Source organism: Phoca vitulina, unplaced genomic scaffold (assembly GCF_004348235.1).
Source record: "Phoca vitulina isolate PV1807 unplaced genomic scaffold, GSC_HSeal_1.0 scaffold90, whole genome shotgun sequence".
NCBI classification, from domain to species: Eukaryota; Metazoa; Chordata; class Mammalia; order Carnivora; family Phocidae; genus Phoca; species Phoca vitulina.
The window spans coordinates 161487-182219 of record NW_022589793.1 but is presented as its reverse complement, the minus strand read 5'-3'; the positions used below and the strand labels follow the sequence as shown (position 1 = coordinate 182219).

Sequence of the window (20733 nt, the reverse complement as noted above, 5' to 3'; positions counted from 1 at the left end):
CCGCCGCCGGTGGGCCGCAGATGAAGAGGAGGCGGCGGCAGTGGTGGAAGAAGAGGAGGCGGCGGCGCGGGTAGGGAGCCTGGAAACGCGAGCGGGGATGGTAGGTGGTTTGGACCCGCCGGGCCGCCGTCGTTTCCAGAAAGGGTTTGACTGGAGGAACCTCTGGAGCAGCTGTGAGTTTGGGGGGGGTTGAGGAGAAGCGGGGAGCATTGAGAGATGAAGGGGCGGGGGTTGGGTACCTTCGAGAAGAGGGGGTGGAAGGGGAGGAGTGGAAATCAGCTCCTTGTCTGGACTGGTCCCTTTGGAAGAGGCTGTGAGGGGAGCTTGTGGCGTGTCAGCCGCAGGGCTCAAGAAAACTTAACCTACTGTCCCTGCCTCCCCACCGCCAGCACCCCTCAACCCAGGCCTGGGGATCTGGGGGCTGGAGCTGCCCTGGAGAGGGTGCAGACTCTGGTCCTATGGCCCGGGTAAGCGCTGTGAGGTGGGAGTCCAAGCGGGAGGTGGTGGGTGAATCTCCAGCTCCCTCCTCCCTCATTTTCCTCCCACCCCCATCCTTCTCTTTAATCATTAACAGCCCTGGAATTAAGGGGCTCAGACGTGAAGGCCTTTCTATGCACCTTTGCTATAAACGATAACCATCTGTGCCTGAGGTAATGGGTCTGGAAGCTTTGCCTGTATCCTGTATAGGAAGTGGGACGGGGTGACAAATGTATTGTTTTTTTCCATTCCCCTTCACCCCTTACCTTACCCCATATACACCCCTCGTTTCCACCTCAGTTCTCTGTGGCTAGGTGGTAATCTTGGTGGGTTTTGTTTTTTTTTCCTTATGGCACTTGGTATCTTGGGTACCTCTTTTGAATTTGGTGTTCAGCCTCTATCCCAGATCTTAACTGCAAGCTTTGTAATACTTCAGTTACAGGTTGTGTCACATTGGGAGTACCTCTCAATGCCTGGTAGCTCCAAATTAAGATGAGCATTTTCTCCTATGAATACTGGAATTCCAAAGTCCTTGCAAGGATTCCTAAATGGCATCATAGCCCAGGAATCAAAGTCTCTTGTTCTAAATACTTTATGTGTGAGGAATTTACATGTTGTCAACTCTTTCCAAAATGATTTGATGTTAAGCTAATTCTGGATTTCTGTGTTTCTCTCCACCCACACTTCATGATGCACTTCAGAGAACAGAAAACCCCATATTACTTTTTTGTTTCTGCAATTGGACAATAGCTCTTTTATCTTTTTCTCCATTTATGTGTCGGGCACACAAGTCTTCAGTGACACATTTGGCTTGTGCTGATTTCTGTCTTATTTATTTAGCTGATTCTTTGTGTATAGATGGACTTAAATGAGAAAATGTGATCTGTTTTGTTTTAAAAAAGAATACAAACCAATAATGGAAAAATTATTTGAAGAAAGCAGAGAATGATTAGAAGATCTCTTTATTGATGTTCTATTGGTTTAAAAAAAAATCACCAAGTAGTGCCCTTTTAGCTTGTCGTAGGAATTTCAGAGTGAAATGTAATGATTCCTATTTTGGTGTTGATATTTTCTTTGGAAGTCCTCTGTTGAATGTGGAACTGTGTTTTCTGAAGAACTTTAAGAAATAGTGCCTAAACTTTAGGGATCCTTTGATTAGAGCACGTCCATAAATCCTGGCCCTCTATAACTGAATTTATATGCGTATTGCTAGAAGAATTGTAACGGATCCCATCCTACTCATCAGGACTTTCAGGCCTGATAAAATAATATTTAATGCTTTGATTGTACAAGTAACAGCATGTTTAGATGTTTCACAGAACTGTAACAAAAGAAAAGAATGACCACTGTTCTCACCTTAATTGATTTGGAACCAAAGAATAAAAAGTCCAAAATTCATTCATTCAGCAAGCATTATTGACTAGCTAGTAAGTGCTAGCCGTTATTTTGGGCTCTGAGTGGACAAAGGTGAATGCAAGCATAAGGTCTGAGCTCTCATGGAGCTCACACTGGAGTGTGTGGGGACAGAAGAAATAAGCATATAAATCAGATTTTGATAAGTGCTGAAGAAAGAGTGATGTGACAGAAAGTGTCTCATTGAGATGCAGTCAAGGAAGACCTTTCTGAGGAGGTGACACTTAAGTTGAGCTTTAAATAAAAAGAAGCCAGCCATGCAGATATAGGGGAGGAGCCTTCCAGGTTCAGGGACTAGCTAGTGCAGAAACTGGCAAGAGTGACTGGCTAGTTCTAGGGCCTAGGAAGAAAGGGATGGGGTGGAGAGGGTGTGGGGAGGTGAGGGAGAACGAGAAAGGGGAGGCAGTAACAGCCAGAGCCTAGTGAGCAAAGAGGAAATGAAAAAGTCTAAGTCAAGAGAGGTGGAGGCTGGGCTCAGAATAGGTAGGCAAAATAAGAGTAAGAAGAAGGAAATAGAAAGCGATGCTCCTTTTTGATCAATTCTGTTTCTTTTCCTAGAGTATTATCACTTACTATTTTGCAGGTACTATTGGACAACTGCAATAAAAGAAAAAGTCACTCTGCTGAGTGGGGAGAGGAGGCAAGGTGGCTGTGGTCACCTGGGTCTTTTCTGGCAGATAAATGTCAAACTGTGTTCAGAATTCAATGGAACGTTCAACTGAGAACACACCTTTTTTTCCTTACAGTATTTTGTCTTATATGCTGCTATTTAAAATTGCATAACAAGTACCCTGCATATGTTCTAATATATGAATCCTCCTTTGCTTCCAGCCATGTATGAATTTAGGGTTGAAGACTGGGCAAATGATAATAACATACCCCTGTTGGTCTACAAAGATGTCCATCAGGATCTAAGTTTGAAGTTGTTTTTTGTAGGGAGGCACGTTTTATGTTGCAACATTTCCACTCTTGTCTGGTCTGCCTGGTGACTAATAACACTCAGCTGAGGTGTAGGTTGGTGCTAAAAGTTCACTTCATGGATTACATTAGATAAATGACCATTGTGGGCTCAATCCCACTATGTCGGCATCTTTGGGCTGGCATGTAACCAGGGGATGTAACCTACTTTTGCCTTCTGTTGGGGCCATTCATCTCCAATAGTCAGCTGCTTTTCAGCCTCACCTTGACCAGGTTGTCCACTTGAGAAGCCCAATCAGGACTCCTCCTTGATTTGGCCCTCTTCTGCCATGTCACAGTGCGCCGAAACAGAAAGAATACACTGTTTTCTTCTTTTGAACCCCACAACAGTGACTAGTGTGTTCTTTGAGTGAATTGGCCCTTTGAGCCATGCGGTTGAGAGACTTAAATATTGCTTGGGCTATTTGTAGTAAAGTCGGTATTAGAAATGCTAAATAAAACCTTTTAGTGTTTGGGGAAAAACAAATCAGAAATTGAGGACCTGTCACCTGTTTTAAGTTCTGGTATTTTAGTAGCATTGGTAGATGGATTGTGAGAACTAACTTGAATAGAGCCCGTTGGGCAGTCCTGAGGGTAATGAAGGGAGTGGAATAGAGCCTGGTACTGAATTACTGAATTCCGACTTGAATACAAATGGAAAGTCTTTTAGTTAGCAAGCTAGTGACTAAAGTGAACAGCTAGGACCTTGCAAACAATAGACTCCACTCTCCATACTGCAGAGTAACACAAGGGAATGGAGAGCTGATAATGAAATACATATATACTGGGCTTTGGTCTAGGTTAAAGAATTTTGGACTTCGTACGCTAACGCTGGACTTCAAATGCTCTAGCCAATGGGTTATTAAGGTGTCCACTACTCAATGGTTTTTTATAACGCAAGTATGAAAATATCCTGTAGGCTGAAATTTCATCAGCCAGTTTGGAGACTGGTGGTGGTTTTCTAATTTCTGAAAGGGGGTGGATGGGTAGGAGGGGACTTGAACACAGGGAGAAGCCATTGACTCCTACGTTGGCCGCTGATTGTGTTTGGGGAAAGACTCCACAAATCTAAATGAATTTGAGTCTTGGAGCTGAGCTGGCCGTTTAATATAGGATACCAGTTGATTTCTTTCTTAAACTTTGGGGTCTTTTGGACACACTCTGAAAGGCGGGCAACCTAGGAGGCCAGTTGATGACACTTATTCTTGGAGTTGTGTTCTATATTGCATTAGGTGACTTAACATGAACCTGATATGGCTACTGTTTTGATGTCTGTGCTGCAGTAAGGAGAGTTAATTGTACACTGGCTGCCAGTTGTTTTGAGGTGAAGATGTGGTAATTCAGATTGAAACAATGGTAATTACTTGGTAACTCCTATTTCCCCAGCTCTTGATAATTTACAGTTACCTCTTTGTGTCTGTTTACAGATGTTGATACCAGTGAACCAGGACCAATTCTCCCTAAATGTTGCAGATTGTTCTGAAGCTCTTTGCACAATGGACCAGGGTGTTTGAGTTAGTGTCTTTCAAGTCTAGTTTCACTGGTTCTTGTATCTGTTTTTCTAGGTGATGGAGGGTCCTGTTTCTTTTGGGGACATAAGGAGATTACCGTAGCACCTGGCCATTTAATTAATGAGTGATTACAAACTAGAACTCGACATATTAATTTAGCAAAATGATGAGAGAGAAGGTTGGAAATGGCTCAAACTCTAATTCTTTGAAGTCGTGATATGCCAGAAGGAAAAAAATGGGAGGGGGAGAGTCCCAAAGAATCTTCTTTTAGATGTGTGTGAATGAAACTTTATTTAAATACCATACATCAGAATAGGGAAACTCAGTAAGTCACTTCTTGAGGTGGTGATTAGCCCTTGTTGTGGTAAAATAAGCCACCTGTGGCCAGTGCCCTGATACCAACCTGAGTGCATGGAAAGGTAGGCATCATGTTAATGATGAGGGTGTGGCTTTGCTTGGGACTGTCCTGTGAGCTGTGCTGTGTTGTTGGGTTTGGGGCTGAATTGCAGCATGGAAGCTTAGATTGCAGAGCTTTAGGAAACATCATCTGTGTTCCTGTTCTGCCCTGCTGGAGGGCTCAGCCTGAGGATCTACGGACTGGAAATAATTCTGTCATTGAGGCCTGTAAATCCAGACCAGATATGATGACTGACAGAGGATCTTGGATAGCAACCCTTGCAGGACTTCTCGGTTTTTTTTGGAGAGTGTTTAGCATCTTTTGTAGCCACTGCCCCAGTCTCTGCCTGTCACTCCAGGAGACAGTGTGCCGGAAAGACTTGCTGCCTTATTTTATTAATAGATTGCTTCCATCCTATCAGGACTACAGAGTTTGGTTATAGCTTTTAGCTCCTGTTGGTTGATGAAGGGTTTGGACTCTGCAGTGTCTGCTTAAGGTGCGTTGTTATATGATCTGTAATTCTGATTCTGAACAAGGCTCAAGTCCTAGCATTTACTGTATTGGATGCAGTTCATTCCTCTTCTTCCAGTTTAGGAAGAAGCAGGAAAAAGACCCTCAAAAAACCTTAGAATATCTGGTGTGGAGTTTTTTCAAACTGCACTATATGGAACCCTCTTGCAGGTCATTGCTGGAGTACATTGTGGTGGAATGAGCGGGTTTTGCTGTCTTTCTCCCATTTCACCCCACTGTGCTTCACTCTGAAAGTTAACTTTAATATTCTGTTATATGGGGCTTCCTCAGAAGATTTCAATCAAACAAAATATTCTGAGGCTGAAAACAGGTTGAAAAGCAGTGATTTAGTAGGGAAATGGAAATCTAGAAAGGTTATAATAAAGTTGCTTAAAGTTACAGAGCAAAGTACTGACAACTACAGGACTAGAATTGGGTCTTCTCTGTATTAATATTTGTTTTCTCATTTACACTGCCTCATACGTGTCCTTGTAGGCACTTTGTTTGGGTTTAATTGGAATCCTTATTGTTTGGTCTTTTGTATATCCTTGGTTCTTTTCTCAAACATTTTGTCACAAACTGCTGTTCTTTCAGAGAAGACCCCTTATAACCACTTTTGAAGCATATACGAAATGAGGTTATAAATGAGTAACGGCACTAGTAAGAAGCTGGCCTTATCTCCTCAGAATGTTTCTGAAAGTGACGATAGTACTTTCAAATAGGAGTTGAGGCTTTATCACTCTAACTTTTTAAGATAAGTTAGCAGGCATGCTGTAGAGAATACCTGTGCAAAATGCTGAACAGATTACTTTCTTTTCCCAGTGACCTGCCCTGGAATCTGAACTGGAAAACCTGGGTATATCCATTGGCAGAACAGTTTTAGAATAGCTCTGGTGAAGCAAATTTGTTTTCATTTAAACTATTGCTTTATATCTACATGATGATTACCTAGTGGCTGCTCTTTATTTTTTTTTTAGAGAGGGAGGAGGGGAAGGGATGAGGAAGAGGGAGAGAGAACCTCTAGTGGACTCCCTGCTGAGTGCAGAGCCAGACACGGGGCTTGATTTCATGACCCTGAGATCATGACCTGAGCTGCAATAAAGAGTTGGATGCTTAACTGAGCCACACAGGTGACCTGACTAGTGGCTGCTTTTTATTTAAAAAAAAAATTTTTTTTTTAAAGATTTATTTATTTACTTGAGAGAGAAAACACGTGTGTGTGTGTGTGTGTGTGTGTGTGCGCGCGCGCATGCGCGCACAAGTGGGGAGAGGGGCAGAGGGAGAGAATCTTCAAGAAACTCCCCACTGAGCACACTTGGGCTCATTTTCAGGACCCATGAGATCATGACCAAGAGTCGGATGCTTAACCGACAGCTGGTCTTTAAACAGAAGGAGAAGGTTAGCAATACCACTGCAGTGAGGGTGCTGGTGTTCTAGTAGCGTGGGTTCTAGGTGTTAAGATCACTTTCCACCTTCCTGCTGGAAGTCCCAGATCCTCAGAGGAGACATTTTTCTCCATTTCAGTGACATTTTCTTTCTTCTCTGAGTGGAATTCAAGAGCAAGAAGTGATAGAATGAATGCTTTGTGTCCATTTTTTAAGAATGTTTCCATGGTTCTTTTACTCCTAGTAAATTGGTTTTTCTTTGAAGTGACTAGTCACTGGTTCAGTCATTTACTCAAAACAGTTGGTTTACAGCTGATGCCTATCTGTGGTAAGGAGAAGTTTGGGGGTTTCCTAACATTTTATGTAAGAGAAAAGTCTGAAGACTTCTAAAGGCATCTAGATAGGTAGGTTCAGTTGTTCGGGGAGGAGGATGTGTAGGAGGGCGGGGTGGGGGTGGTGGTATGAGCTGGGTGTATAAGGTGAAGAGAAATGCCCATCAGTGGTCCAGCTGGGAAAGGGTAGAAAATGTTAACAATGGCACTCACTGGAGGAAGAGTGGGTAGGGAAGGAGCAGGCCCACAAGATTGCCCAACTTCAGGGAACACTGTTAACAAGGAGGGGAATGGGAGCCTGTGGAGTTGGGTAATCCAGTGGCCATGACCAGGGCTCTGACCACAGGTGTTCTTTGCCATTACTGGAAAGTGTATTTCTGATGGGGAGGGGTGAATGCAGGGATGCAGTATCTGGTTTGACCAGATTGGTCTTAAAGATTGCTTGTGGAGTGCTGGCCTAAGTTTTTTGAGATCTCTTGTCTCTTTTGATTTTACATTTGACAAATCAGAAGTTGGTAAACAAGAGGGAATGTGATGTCCCTGGGTGCATTAGTGTTTGGGTAAAAGTACATAATGAAGCAAATACTAGGTGGTGGTGATTGTCATTTAACAATGTTTACTATCCAAAGGGAACAGTTACATGTAAACTATTGTAATCCCTGATTCTCTCATGGAGACTATAATAAATGTGGAATAAATCACGCTAAAATTATTAAAGAGTAATCATTTTTGACTTCACGTTTCTACAACATTCCATGTTTTCTTTAGCAGGTCAAATTAGTTCGTCAGTCTTTTCTCTTAAATTTTATTCTACCAGGTACTGTGGATCTGTCTATAGAGCCAGATTTCCTACTCGAGCTGAAAATGGCAAGCAGTGCTCTGATTTGGTGACAGCTGTAGATTTAATGATTAGATCAAGCAGGGAAGTGGCTTCTGAGCCACCAGTTTAATTGGTTTTAACGTGGACCTCTTTTTCCGAGGTTACTAATTATGTTGTTCCAACAACAATTCTCTGACACCACCTGAGTGTCCAACAATTCAGTTCTGACACAAACTGCGTGGAGTTCATGCATACCCCAGAAGTTAATGACTCACTCTCATAGGATTGCCCCACTTTAGATACCAGCCACAAGCATCAGGTAGCCCCAAGGCACCTGCACTTCTGCCTGGCAGACTACAAATTTGGGGTTCCTCAAAACCACCCTCCCCCAAGTTCAATAATTTCCAGAACATATGACTCACAGAACTGGGGAAAGTGTATTTAGGATTATAGTTTCATTATAAAGGATACAACTCAGGAACAGCCAATTGGAAGAGATGCATGGGACAAGATACGAATTGGCACAGTTTCCATGTCCCCTCTGGGCATTCCAGGCTCCCAGCACATCATTGTGTTCACCAACCCTGGAGCTCCTCTAGCCTGGTTTTAGTTTCAGTTGAGGCTCCTTTATGTAGGCATAATTGATCCAATCTTTGGCCTGGTGATTAAACTCCAGCCACCCTCCTCTCCACTGTGGTCTGGAGATGGGGCTAAATGTTCCAACCTTCTATCAAGTGCCTGGTCTTACTGGTGTGGCCAGCCTTTGTCCTGACGCTATGTAAGGGCCTCCCCTGAGTCATCTCATTAGCATAAACTCCACTGTGGTCCAGCAGGGGATCCTTATGAATCACAAAGGACATTTCTATCAGTAAGGACATACCAGAGGTTTTAGGAGCTGGCACAAACTGGGGACAAAGACCAAATATATATATATATATTTTTTCAAATGTATTTCTTAATTAATACATTAGTACTCCAGCTTTGCATCCCATAAGTAATGAAATAAGGGTACCTAAAGTTGATTTAGGTGATAAGTAACAATATGCATTTACTGTTGATTTGATGGAGTTTTTTGTTAAAGTGCAAATTGAATAGCTTCAGGTTACAAGAGAACAAATTCGTCCCTCAGTCAGTATGAAATGGCATTCCCAGAATGTGTAATAGTTTCTTGAACTTCACAGGTGCTCTAGCTCTAGACTTCCCTAGTGTAAGAAATGAGCTCACTTAATATCAAATATACGGAATTCGTGTTTCCTTTCAGTGTGACTTTAAAAAGATAGTGCATTGGTTAAGAGCATCAGCCTAGTCAGTCTAGGTCTGAGTCTGAACTTTACCACCTACTTACAATTTGATCTGGGATTGAGCTACTTAACATCTCTAAGTCTCATTTTTATCTTCTTCATGTATAAAGGGAGGATAATCACAGTAAGTAGTTGTGAAGATTCAATAAGACAGTCCATTTGAAGGATATGGCACAGTGCCTGGCATATATATAAACATCTAAGAACATCAGCTATTATTAGCTACATGCATACGTAGATAGCTAAGCTCACCTGGGTTGGCAACTCCCAAGGAGCCAGGAACTCTATCATTTTACTTTTATAGGGGGATGTATGAGACAGTGTATAAAACATTGCTGGGCACACAATAGGCACAGGTTATCTATCACTTGAAATTAAAACCTGCTCTGGGTATCTGGGAAGTATAGGAGTGACTCTGTGATGGAAACTTCCAGCCTGTTTCCAGAGCTGGCCTAAAATCAAGAGATGGAAAATCTTCCTGAAACTCTATAGAGCATGCATGAGCGATGGGGACCAGGGCCCTGTAGCAAAGGTACTGTTGAACCCAAAATGGGAAACTGATCCAGGAGACTTTTTATCTTTCGCAGTATACCTTGAGGTTTGTTGAGTTGGGCAAAACTATGTGGGACTTTGGGAAGGAAACCACAAATTTATTTAAGCCGGTCCAGAAAACCTTTGAGAGTCAGTGGGCAAGTACCATGTTGTGTGTGTGCTTCACAGAGACAGTGAAAAGCCCAGGTATACTGGTAAAGGGCTTACCAGCTGCTTAAGGTTCACTGGTTGGTGAACTTCCCCGAGGCCAGTCGCTGTTTCTTCCTGTTGCTCACCCATCTGGAGATTGTACTCTGGTGGGACCACCACTGGACTAAGTCTAGATCCTAGTCTGGCCTCTGCCACCAGTTACTCTGTGTCTTTGGGCAAATTACAGCCCCTCTTTGAGTCTGTTTCCTTAACTGTGACATAGGATTTGAGACCAAATCACTATTTCTCAAAGTGTGGCATTGGTTACATTTTTAGTGTATCTGCTGCTGTAATGAGCATTTGAGAGTGTTTTTTGTACTATTGATGGTACATATGATTTTCAGTGGTACATGGATGAGTCCCTTTTGTTTACTAGTTCTATATTTTAATGTGTAATAATGAAAACATAGCTAGCAGGTCAGACCTTTGTCTTTATGGATAGTGTTGCTTAGGATGACGTTAAAGTGGATATGATTTTTTTTGAAGCTTTTAAGAAGAATATTGGAACAATAGTTGGAATGGCAAATGGGTATGAAAGATCATAAAGGTTGTCTAGAAAAGGCTGAAATTTGTAATTTCTAAGGTTCAGTAATTCTGCAGTGCCACACTTGCATGAGGTCCTGTGGTGATGGACACGGTAGAGCAGGTCCAAATTTGGGTGGATTTAAAGACTTGCCTCATTCAAGCAAATTGACAACTTTCTATTTCTGCATTCATGGTGAAGATACCCATAAGTTGTGTAGAATTTAAAATATTGTAGATATTAGTGGTGATGGCTTTTTTTAAAGAATAAAAAATGAGTAGTATTGCTTCCTCTTTCACCCTAAGCAGTTTTCCTGCAACCTGGATTGATCTTTTGTCCCTTTCACTCTTTGGGGTTGGGACTCCGCATGGAAGCAGCTAGGGTTCTGACTTGTTCTGTTGGGGAGAGAGAAAATACCAATCCATTCTCTCTCTCTCTCTCTCTCTCTTGTTTGGCCAACCATCTCTCTTGAATGCACACCAGTGCAGGTATTCTAGGTTCTGGAAGGCTGGGGCTCTGCCCTATCTTAATGTCTGGTATGTTACTTTTTGCTGGTAACTTCTTTAAAGGTACATTGTGGCACGTGCCCTAAAATGAAGTTAAACGGTGAGGCAAACTATTTAAAATTTCATTTCATAGGGCGCCTGGATGGCCCAGTTGGTTAAGTGTCTGCCTTAAGCTCAGGTCATGATCCCAGGGTCCTGGGATCCATCAAGTCCCTCATTGGGCTCCTTGCTCAGTGGGGAGCCTGCTTCTCCTTCTGCCTGCAGCTCCCCCTGCTTGTGCGCATGCTCTCTCTCTCTCTCTCTCTCTCTTTCTCTCTCTGACAAATAAATAAAATCTTTAAAAAAATAATAAAATAAAATTTTCATTTCACTTTCTGTCATATTGCTCATAACTCAATATTGTGGGGGTCTTGAGAAGTTAAATGAGCAGTGGTAGAAATGAAACAAAACTATTGTAGGAGGTGCTTTCTTTTTAAGTAAAACCCCAGAATAAAACTGAAATCTCCATTGCTTAAGAGCAGCCAAGAAAGTTGCTTTCAGATGTAGTCTATGGTTACTTGAGTGTTTTGTTTTTGTTTTTGTTTTTAAACCTTAATTACCTGTGTTCCCTTGACATTTTCTGTGTATCTTCACACTGTCATCTTTCATTATCTACTTTGGTTGTTGGCCTGTATTCTGCAAGTGATTTTGTTCTATAATTACTTCAGCATAAAGGCCCATGCATCTGGTATAGCTCCGTATAATAAATTGTTTAACGTTTCAAATTGTAATTTTTAAAAATTGTTATAAAGATGGTTCCACGTCTGTTATCTTTCTGTGCCGTTTATCTAGTCAAGATGAGGTCAAAATAGAGCAAAATGGTGACAGTGATATAGCCCAAGATTATTTTTCTCCTTCATTTGTTTAATACAGAGTTTCTACTTGATTTCATAATGAGAAACTCTCAGATGTTTCCCAACTGAGGTGAAATCTAATGTTCCAAGCCACAAGCCCTCATACTTCGTAAATTTTGGTTTTGTCATTCATACTGTCTTGTCTCCTGAGAGAAGTGGTGACTTGTGGTATTTGGCACGTTGGGAAAGGGCAAAAGCCTTTACTCAGGCCTGTGTTTTGCAGTATTAAAAAATCTCTTTTTCCCACTAAAATCTGTTTCATGACATGTATGACATTCATCCTTTGTGCAGATTCACAGCACCGCCTTCCTCAGAGTAGGTATCTTCCAGAGTCCATTTCCCTTGGTGCAGAGTTTAGTCATTATTTATAGAAACTGCTGATGAGTCTGGGGAAATTCTGAAAGGGGCTGGAGGGGGCTTGTGGCATTTGCCCTTGGTCTCTAGACTAGGGTTTGCAAAGCTAGAGTGGGGTTGTTTATTTCCTTCTCTTCTTGGAAAATTGCCATTGGATCAATGAGTCTTGGTTAAGATTTCTTGCGGGCAGCTGAGTTGCTGGGCCTTTAAAGTTGAGAGCCACGTGAAAGACTATTCTTTCCCAGTCATACAAATAATTATCTCCATGGTAGGATAATCTCCACAGAAGTGTAAGCATTCAAGACCACACATTTAAAAAGATAAAATGTAATTTAGAGTTAGAATGCAAGATGTACAAACATAGTGGTAGAGTTCCAAACCTTTTCAAGCCGTTCTTCCATGTTTCCAGCACTTACTGGAGTAAGACCACTTTGGTCTTCTCATGGTAGACTAACATTTTAATTCTTATAGGAAACTTGAACTTTCATGGTAACTGCAAGTAAAAAAATAAAAATGTGTAATCAAAGACTTTAACTCTTTAAACCTCCCTAGTCAAAGAACCAGAATTGCTTAGTTTGTCAGGGCATTTTCTTTTCTAAGTTTCCAGGGCAAAACCATTGCCTGGCTTAGCAGAAAGAGATAATAAAATGTTATGCAACAGGTAAAAAATCTTTCCAGTTGCCTTTTCCCCATTTGGAAGGATACAGTTTTTCCTTCCCTCTGAGTAGTCTGGCCTAAGTTCCTCCTCTTTCTGATTTGTAGCTTTACTATTTGCATACAATGCTTAAGTTGACTCACTCAACACCAAGTTCTGCAGGTCTCTAGCATTTCTTGCTTGTGACTCAGCCTGCTTAAGCAAAAGAGCTTTTGATTACAATAGCAGCTTAACAGAACTTCTAAAAAACACGCTTTTAATAGCACTCTTGATTTCCAAACATATACAAGATATTTTCTAAGAAGAACCAGCCTGTGTAGTTTTCAAATTAGACATATTTGAGCAGGGGACCAGCTTTCCTAGACGGAATGTGGATCGTTCATAGGGAATTTCTGAAACTCAAAACTAATCTTGTAACCTAGGAAAATTTGGACTCCAGATTTGATGCTTTCACCATTGTATTCAAAGTGTAGTCTGAATTTTTCTTAAGGACTGACCCTAGGATTGGATGCACAGTGTTCAGGAAAAATGTGTTTATGGGTTGCCAGCTATTCATGCCGATATGTTTGAGTGCCTTTTGTGGATCTTGTTCTTAAGGACCTTACGATGTGGTAGGAAAACAGACATCAGAACAATTAGAAACTGTGGTACGATCAGCGCCAAGCAATACCAGTGCTGTAAGTGAAGGTGTGGGGGTGGGGCAGAGAGGCTCTAGGTCAGCTTGAAGGAGTCAGGAGCGGGGTCCTGTGGGAGGTAAAATCTCAGCTGGGCTTGAAAGACAGACTAGAGAGTGAGGTGGCATTCCAAGTAGAGGTAACAGTATGTGTAAAACTACAGAAGCATGAGAAGCTGTGGCGTTTGGGGGAATGGCAGGTGTTTCAATATGCCTGAGGGATGTGGAATGAAGGGGATGGGGAGAATGACAGTGGTTGAGACCGAACTCCGAGGGGCTTTCTTTGTATGCCTTGCTGAGTTTGGATTATCTTTTGTAGGTGAAGGGGAACTATTAAATAATTTTGAGTAGGGATGTGGCATTTCACATGGCGTGTGTGTGTGTGTGTGTGTGTGTGTGAGAGAGAGAAAGATCTTGCCAGCGATAGCGTGAAAGCGGTTGGAGGGAGCAATCCCAGTAGTAGGGAAGCTGTTTGTGAGCGTGCTGCAGTAAAGATGTCAGGGGCCTAAACTGTGGAATTACTGAGGATGGGTAGATACTCAGGAGTAAGAATTTACAAAGTCTGGCTTAATCTGATAAAACTTGATTGCTTGCATGTCCCGCATGGGTCAGTAGCCTGCAGGGTGCCCTGTTCCATACAGTCACTCAGAGACCCAGGCCGATGAAGATCCCACTATTGTATGTTGTCTTGGTCACCATGGCAGGGGGAATGATGGCTGGGATGTCATGTGCCAGCTCTGCTTAGGCTTAGAAATGATAAGAATCACATCTGCCTACAGCTCATTGGCCAGAAACAGACACATTTCCCCCACCTCACTGAAAAGAGGCTGGGAAATTGGGGGAGCAGATGGACTGTTGGGTGAGCTGCTCTGTGCCACAGTGTAGGGATTTGAGTGAGGTGGTTTTTTTCTGAGATTATTTCTTCATCAGTATAACAGTAGTACCAACCTCATAGGGTAGATGTGGGGACTAACTGCCATCATGACTCTACAATGCCTGGTGTTGTGTCTGGCACAATAAGGCTGTTGGAGGAACCTTTAAGTTTGATCTTGAGATTGAGATTTTCTCACTATGGGTCATATCTAATTAGTGGGTTATAACCAACGATTAAAAACCAAACTAAAGAAAAGAAATAGCATAAACTAGAGTGAATCCTAGAAATGAGGGCAAATACTGCTTCATGAAACTTTTGAGTTATACATGTAGTTACATGTGTGTATATGGTCTGGAAGTGAAGTATTACTTCTCAGTGAAGGCTGCGCTTAAAGTTTGGAAGACACTGGACTAGGTAAAGCCTTATACATACCAAACAAAAAACTACTCTTATTTTAAAAAATTTTGGGGGGCACCTGGGTGGCTCAGATGGTTAGGCGTCTGCCTTCCATTCAGGTTGTGGTCTCAGGGTCCTGGGATCTAGCGCGCCTTGTTCCCTGCTCAGTGGGGAGTCTGCTTCTCCCTCTCCCCCTGCCCTGCCACACCACCCCCCCCCGCCCCGCCCCACTTGTGCTTGCTTGCTCTCTGTCTCAAATAAATAAATAAAATCTTTAAAAATTTTTTGAAATTGATGGATAGTACATTGGAAAACTTATGTAAGCATTTGTGGACATTATTGTGTAAAAGTGGCTCATACCATGCATGTAGGTAGATTTGTGCAGTGCACTTGGTACATAGTAGGTGCTTATTTTACATTAGATTCTTTTTTAAAATGATTTATTTGATAGAGCGAGAGAGCACATGCAGGGGGAGGGGCAGAGGGAGAGGGAGAGAATCTCCAGCAGACTCCCCGCTGAGCATGAGCCCAACGTGGGACAATCTCAGGAACCTGAGATCTGACCTGAGCTGAAATCAAGAGTTGGACACTTAACCAACTGAGCTGCCCAGGCACTCCTACATTTGCTTCTATAGAAAATGTTTGTCAGGTGCCAGTTAGCCCTTTTCACGTTACCATACACATTCCCTGCCTTCTTGGAACTCATAATATAAGATGCAGTCACTGAAATAATAGCATCCTTTCTCTTCTGTGGACTTGTTATTTATTTATTTATTTTTAAAGATTTTTATTTATTTTTTTGACAGAGACATAGCGAGAGAGGGAACACAAGCAGGGGGAGTGGGAGAGGGAGCGAGAGAAGCAGGCTTCCTGCTGAGCAGGGAGCCCGATGTGGGGCTCGATCCCAGGACACTGGGATCATGACCTGAGCCAAAGGCAGACGCTTAACGACTGAGCCACCCGGGCGCCCCTGGACTTGTTATTTTTGACCACCTGTTTGGGAGCCATGAATGTTTATGTTCCAGAGGAGGAAAGGATATATAATGCCTTCAAGCCTTGAATGCACATTAGAAGTAACAAATTGTTTATTATAATAAGGTGTCATAATAGATAATTCTTAAAAAAAATTCAGTCAGAAGAACTTACCAGGGGAGAAACCAATGAAATACTTTCTGGTTTTTATTTTTATTTATTTATTTATTTTTAAGATTTTTTTATTTTTTATTTATTTATTTGAGAGAGAGCATGAGCAGTGGCGGGAGGGGGCAGAGAGAGAAGGAAAAGCAGACTCCCCTCTGAGCGGGGAGCCCGATGCGGGGTTCGATCCCAGGACCCTGGGATCACGACCTGAGCCAAAGGCAGACACTTAACCAACTGAGCCACCCAGGCACCCCAACTTTCTGGTTTTTAAAAAAAAAAAAATGTTTTGGCCTGGAAAAAACAAGTATCAAAGATGTCCTTAAGATTGTTAGGTTGACTTCTCGTGCAATGAGTAGCTGGTGTCAGCCGACTGATGAGCAGTGAAAGATGTGCTGTGCCTTTCGAAGGGCAGTGGTAGCTAATGACTGTTTCATTTGGATAAGCCAGTTGGTGATAATTGAGTAAGTAGTGCCCCGGGTGAATAGGAGTTAATCCTGGCTGCCTGGCAGAAGTGGATTTGTTATATAATTTATGGCACCCAGAAGCCCTTTGGGGAGGTTTTTATTGTCTTATTATCAAGACAGTATCCATCTCGGCCTGAAGATGAATTCTCATTGCTCTCATCTAGTTCCACCAGAGTGGTTCTCATAACTGAAAGGGTAGCAACTTGCTGTTAAATGCCTGCACTTGGTTTTTGCTTTGACACAAAGGTATGTTAATCAACAATGGGTATTAGAAATCCAGAAATGTTTCAGTTCGTGATTTATTAATAGTTTGAGGGCTTTTTTTTTCTTGTTAAACTGATTTAACTTTTGAAAAATGAGTCATGTTCAGGGTTTCAAACATTTCCTCTTTGAATAGCCTCAAAAAACATTTATTAACGTTTGTCTTGTAAATTGCTGCTGCAGTTCATTTGTGTCAGTCCTGCCACAGCTGAAACTAACATGGGAGTGTCAGATTGGCTTTCCCACATCTGACACAAGTGGGCTCCTTAACTCTTAGTGCTGGTGGATGTCCACTGTTAAACAAGCCTGTACTATTTTTTATGACTCACTGAGAAGTCATGTGGTGGTGTGATCCCCCTCTTCAGCGACCAGCACTTAAACTTGTAATTTTCAATGTATTGTGTTAAAACAAATTTCTAATTCTGGCTATTTTTCTTTTCAGTTCTAGACCTAAAATTGGAAGCTCTATTTTTATAAAACACTCTCCTAGAAAAGTCGCCGGTGTTGCTACCCAAATATCATAACTGGGCCCGGGGGCGGGGAGAGCAAAAGCTAGCTGTTTCACATGGTTAAGCGGAATGTGTGGGTCTGCCTGCCAGCCGGCGGAGGTGGAATCTGCCCTTTGCTTTCTTGGCAAGTGCATCTGGCTTTGAAGGCTGTGATTAGGACTTTAGTTCTTGGCCTTTTCTTGCTGTCCTATAAAACATAGTCCATTGTCCCCTGTGGTTCCAAAGAGATGGAGGGCCTTGATGGTCCACGTCTCTTATTATCTTTGATGAGGTGTGTGCTTCAGCCCTCACTTAAAAGCCACTCCGTCATCGACCAAATTTTAGAAAATGTAACAGTGGAATAGAAATATAAAACTGGCCGTGAGTCCTTCGTGTTCAATATGCAGTATTCAGAAAAAACTGCTGGGTTATGCCCCTGCATCTCCAAACACCTTAAATGTGTGATGCCTTAGTTGACTGAGGTAAAGAAGAGGCAGTTCAAATCAGCACCAGAAGGCTTTTCACTGGAGTTCATGTGATTGGCAAGCCCTCGGAGCTTCCCAGAGTGCTGCTTGAATGAACCCTCTGGACTTGGTCCCTTGTTCCGAGGAGAGGCTGGAGTGCTATCCATCATTACTGTGAATTTTTTCCAAGGGACTGGGGTGCATGTCAAAAAGAGGCACGACAGGATGAACATGTTCCCGTTTCAGCTTTAACTTTGGCTCTTGCCGGGTTTGAGGTGAAAGTTAGCTTGTGGCATGCGGAGAGATGGGGTGGTATATGCTGGCCGAGAAGCTGTGTTTGTGTCACATTATCTGAGAACCGATGAGGTGGAGAGTAAGTGGAACAAGGAGACAATTCCTACTTTCTCTTCCCTCTGAAGGTAGAGGAGTGCTGGGAGGAGAGGAGTCCAGGAGAAGTTGGGCCTTAGGGAGCAGCTCTGGAGAGGTGAAGTTCTACATCCTGAGGGCTCGACCGCCTTTACTGTTGAGTATTTGGTAACGTCATCATTTAATTAGAATTGGTATAAATGGCTACTGGTTATTGAGTACTAACTTGTGCTAGGGACAGCACTAAGTAGGTTGGACTTATCATTTATTCAATCATGAGTCAATACATTTCAGGTACACAGACTAGTGCCTTGTGCAGAAGTGCTCAATAAATAACAGTGATTATTATTCACTCAACAGATACTTATCCAGCACTTGCTTATGTGACATAGCTTAGGTGCACAGGACAAAGGGGTGAATAAGATAAAATCCCAGCTCCTGTGGCACTTTGCTTCTGGTAGTGGGAGCAGACAATAAGAAGTTAACAGGAATTTCAGAGAGTGAAATGTGCTGGGAAGAAATGAAATAGTGTGCTGGACCCGAGTGAGATGGTACTTTAGGTCGGTCGGCCAGGGAGCGCCTCTCAGCATTCTAACAGAGACCCATCTGATGTGAAGGGGCCATTTATTCTTCACTATGACACTTTGATTTTCCCAGTTCTCAGGTGAGAAAACTGAGGCACAGGTGATTAAGTATACGCTGGGGAGCAGATAGAGCCGAGCTGTACACATGCAGTCCTGTGCATGCAGAGCGCGTCCCGCCCTTCTCAGAAGGGGTGAGACTATACTGGGGCGGCTGCAGGGGCCGCAGTGTCTGCAGCTGGGTTATGAGTGAGGAGAATGAACGTGGTTGCAGTGTAGGTAAAACCCTGATGCATGTCAGTAGAGTTAACATGTAATTTCACAGACCCTGATCATTGGATGCAGAATTTGAGTGTATGAGTGTGTGCATGTACGCACAGTTTAGTCTGGGTCCAAAGCTATCCTTGGATTTTCAAAGATACTGATGCCCAAAAGCGCTTATGGTGCTGCTGCTTAATTTTAGGATTTTCTCATAATCTGTTTCATGAAAATAGGGCCTAGCTGTGAGGGCAGAGTTTTGATAGCATTGCAATGCCATTTGGTGGCAGCGATTTTGGCAGGTCAGTATGGGCGGGAAGTGGGCAGGAACGGGGCTGGAATCGTCAGATGTCTGTCTTTGCCAAGCTTCTAGGACCGGGTTGCCAGCCATCGGGTATAGAGCTCTATTTTGATTTAATTACCTGCTTATCTTTACATGTGTTAATGAACCCTTTGGCTTCATGCCATATGAGTGCCCGTTTATGAAATAAGTAACTGTTTGAAATAAAAAAATAAACCCCAAAACTTGAGGCCTCAAGTTTCAACCTGCAGGGAATGTATTTCCAATAAAGGCACACAAACACAAGCATTTCCTGTTACAGTTTTTAAAACCTGAATACTTTCTAAATAGGCTCTTCAGTGCTTGAAACCAGAGAGAAATTGTTTCAGCAATAGTAATTGAAACCAAGAGGGTAGCCAAATTCTGGTCAGATCTGGCCTTTCAGTTTCATAGGATGTGGTTTAGATCAAATACCTGTTTCAGCTGGAAGATTGATCATGTTGTTATTGCACAGAGAAAGACTTCCAGGAGCTCTTGCTTTACAGCTTTTCACGTGGTGTCTGAGTGCTGGGAGGAGGTTCCTCCTTGGGAACATGAAGATGACAGAACATGCGTACACAACGGAAGAAAGCAGCTGTGAGTGTTCTGTGGCCTGTCTGCTTGAAGGAGGCCGAAGGTTGTAAAAATTGCAATTGGAAAGGTTCTTTTGCTCATTAGTCATATCAGCTTTTAAATGGCATCCTGGTGGTCCACCCAGTTGCAATAGAATGTTACAGTTTGCTCAAGTTTGGGATTATTCGTCCTGGTGTTCAGCTAAGGGGTGAAATTGTGGCCTAGTAACTTGGTCCTGGATGATGAATCAGAAGAACCTAGGCATCAGATCTTCTTTCTTTGCTCTGTGAGCAGAAGAGATCTGAGTGACATAGCAATGTGTTTGTTAGTAGGGACTCTTTCTGTTGTGACCGAAAACCTGACATCTGGCTTATGCAAAAGAGGAATTCATTGGCTCGCATAACTGTGGGGCTCAGGCTTTGATCTGACTTTAGGTAGTACAGTTGGGTTCTGGGTGCAGATAATGCCTTCAGAATTCATTTTCTCTTTGTCTCTTGGCAGTGATTTCATTCGTGGGTCCTACATACATTGGAAGTGAGACCCATATGATAAGAAGGGACCGTTTAATCCTCACAGTGACTGTTTGGTAGGCATTACTATTTTCTCTGGTGGCTCTCTGTGGCAGGATGACTGCAGCAGCTCCAGCTTCCTTTACTTTCAGTGCTAAGATTTATTCTGTCTGCTGAGGTCACCTGTATATCCCTAACCCAGTCATTGAATCCAGGGGTATGTGAGGCCCAGCTGGGCCTGAGTCACATAGTCCATTGTGAGCCCCACCCAGCTATGTGGCCAAGAGTTCAGGAGAAGGATCTTCTCTAGTGAAAACTGGCTAGTCACCTGAGGAAGAGCCTGGGTGCTGGGGACGCAGACGAGTCTCTGTTGCACGCAGTCATACCATTTGGTCCAGTCTGAAGCTAGAAAGCCCAAATAATAACTCTACAGGTTAAATCCAGCCTATTAACCATTTCCAGGGATCCCACAGTTCCATTTTGAACGAGCCTCCCACACCCTGTAGGAATGTGATTCTTCAGGTTCTGCCTCTTCCATGGGCCAGCTCCTTCTGCCCCGGCGCTGAATCTCTGGTTCCGGGACTGTCATTCG

At 42.8% G+C, this 20733-nt stretch overlaps 1 protein-coding gene across 4 annotated transcripts in view; it reads left to right on the top strand.

Moving 5' to 3' along the window:
- The first annotated feature begins 4 nt into the window (after window positions 1-4).
- Window positions 5-20733, top strand: part of DCUN1D3 (defective in cullin neddylation 1 domain containing 3) — a 39660-nt gene continuing 18931 nt past the window's right edge. Inside the window, exon 1 of one of the 4 annotated variants that reach the window (XM_032396200.1) lies at window positions 5-70. The gene's annotated coding sequence lies outside the window, so the exon portion shown is untranslated. Of the gene's footprint in view, window positions 174-248; window positions 468-20733 lie in introns of those variants that run through there. The other 3 variants (XM_032396199.1, XM_032396198.1, XM_032396201.1) reach the window with 3 other exon arrangements.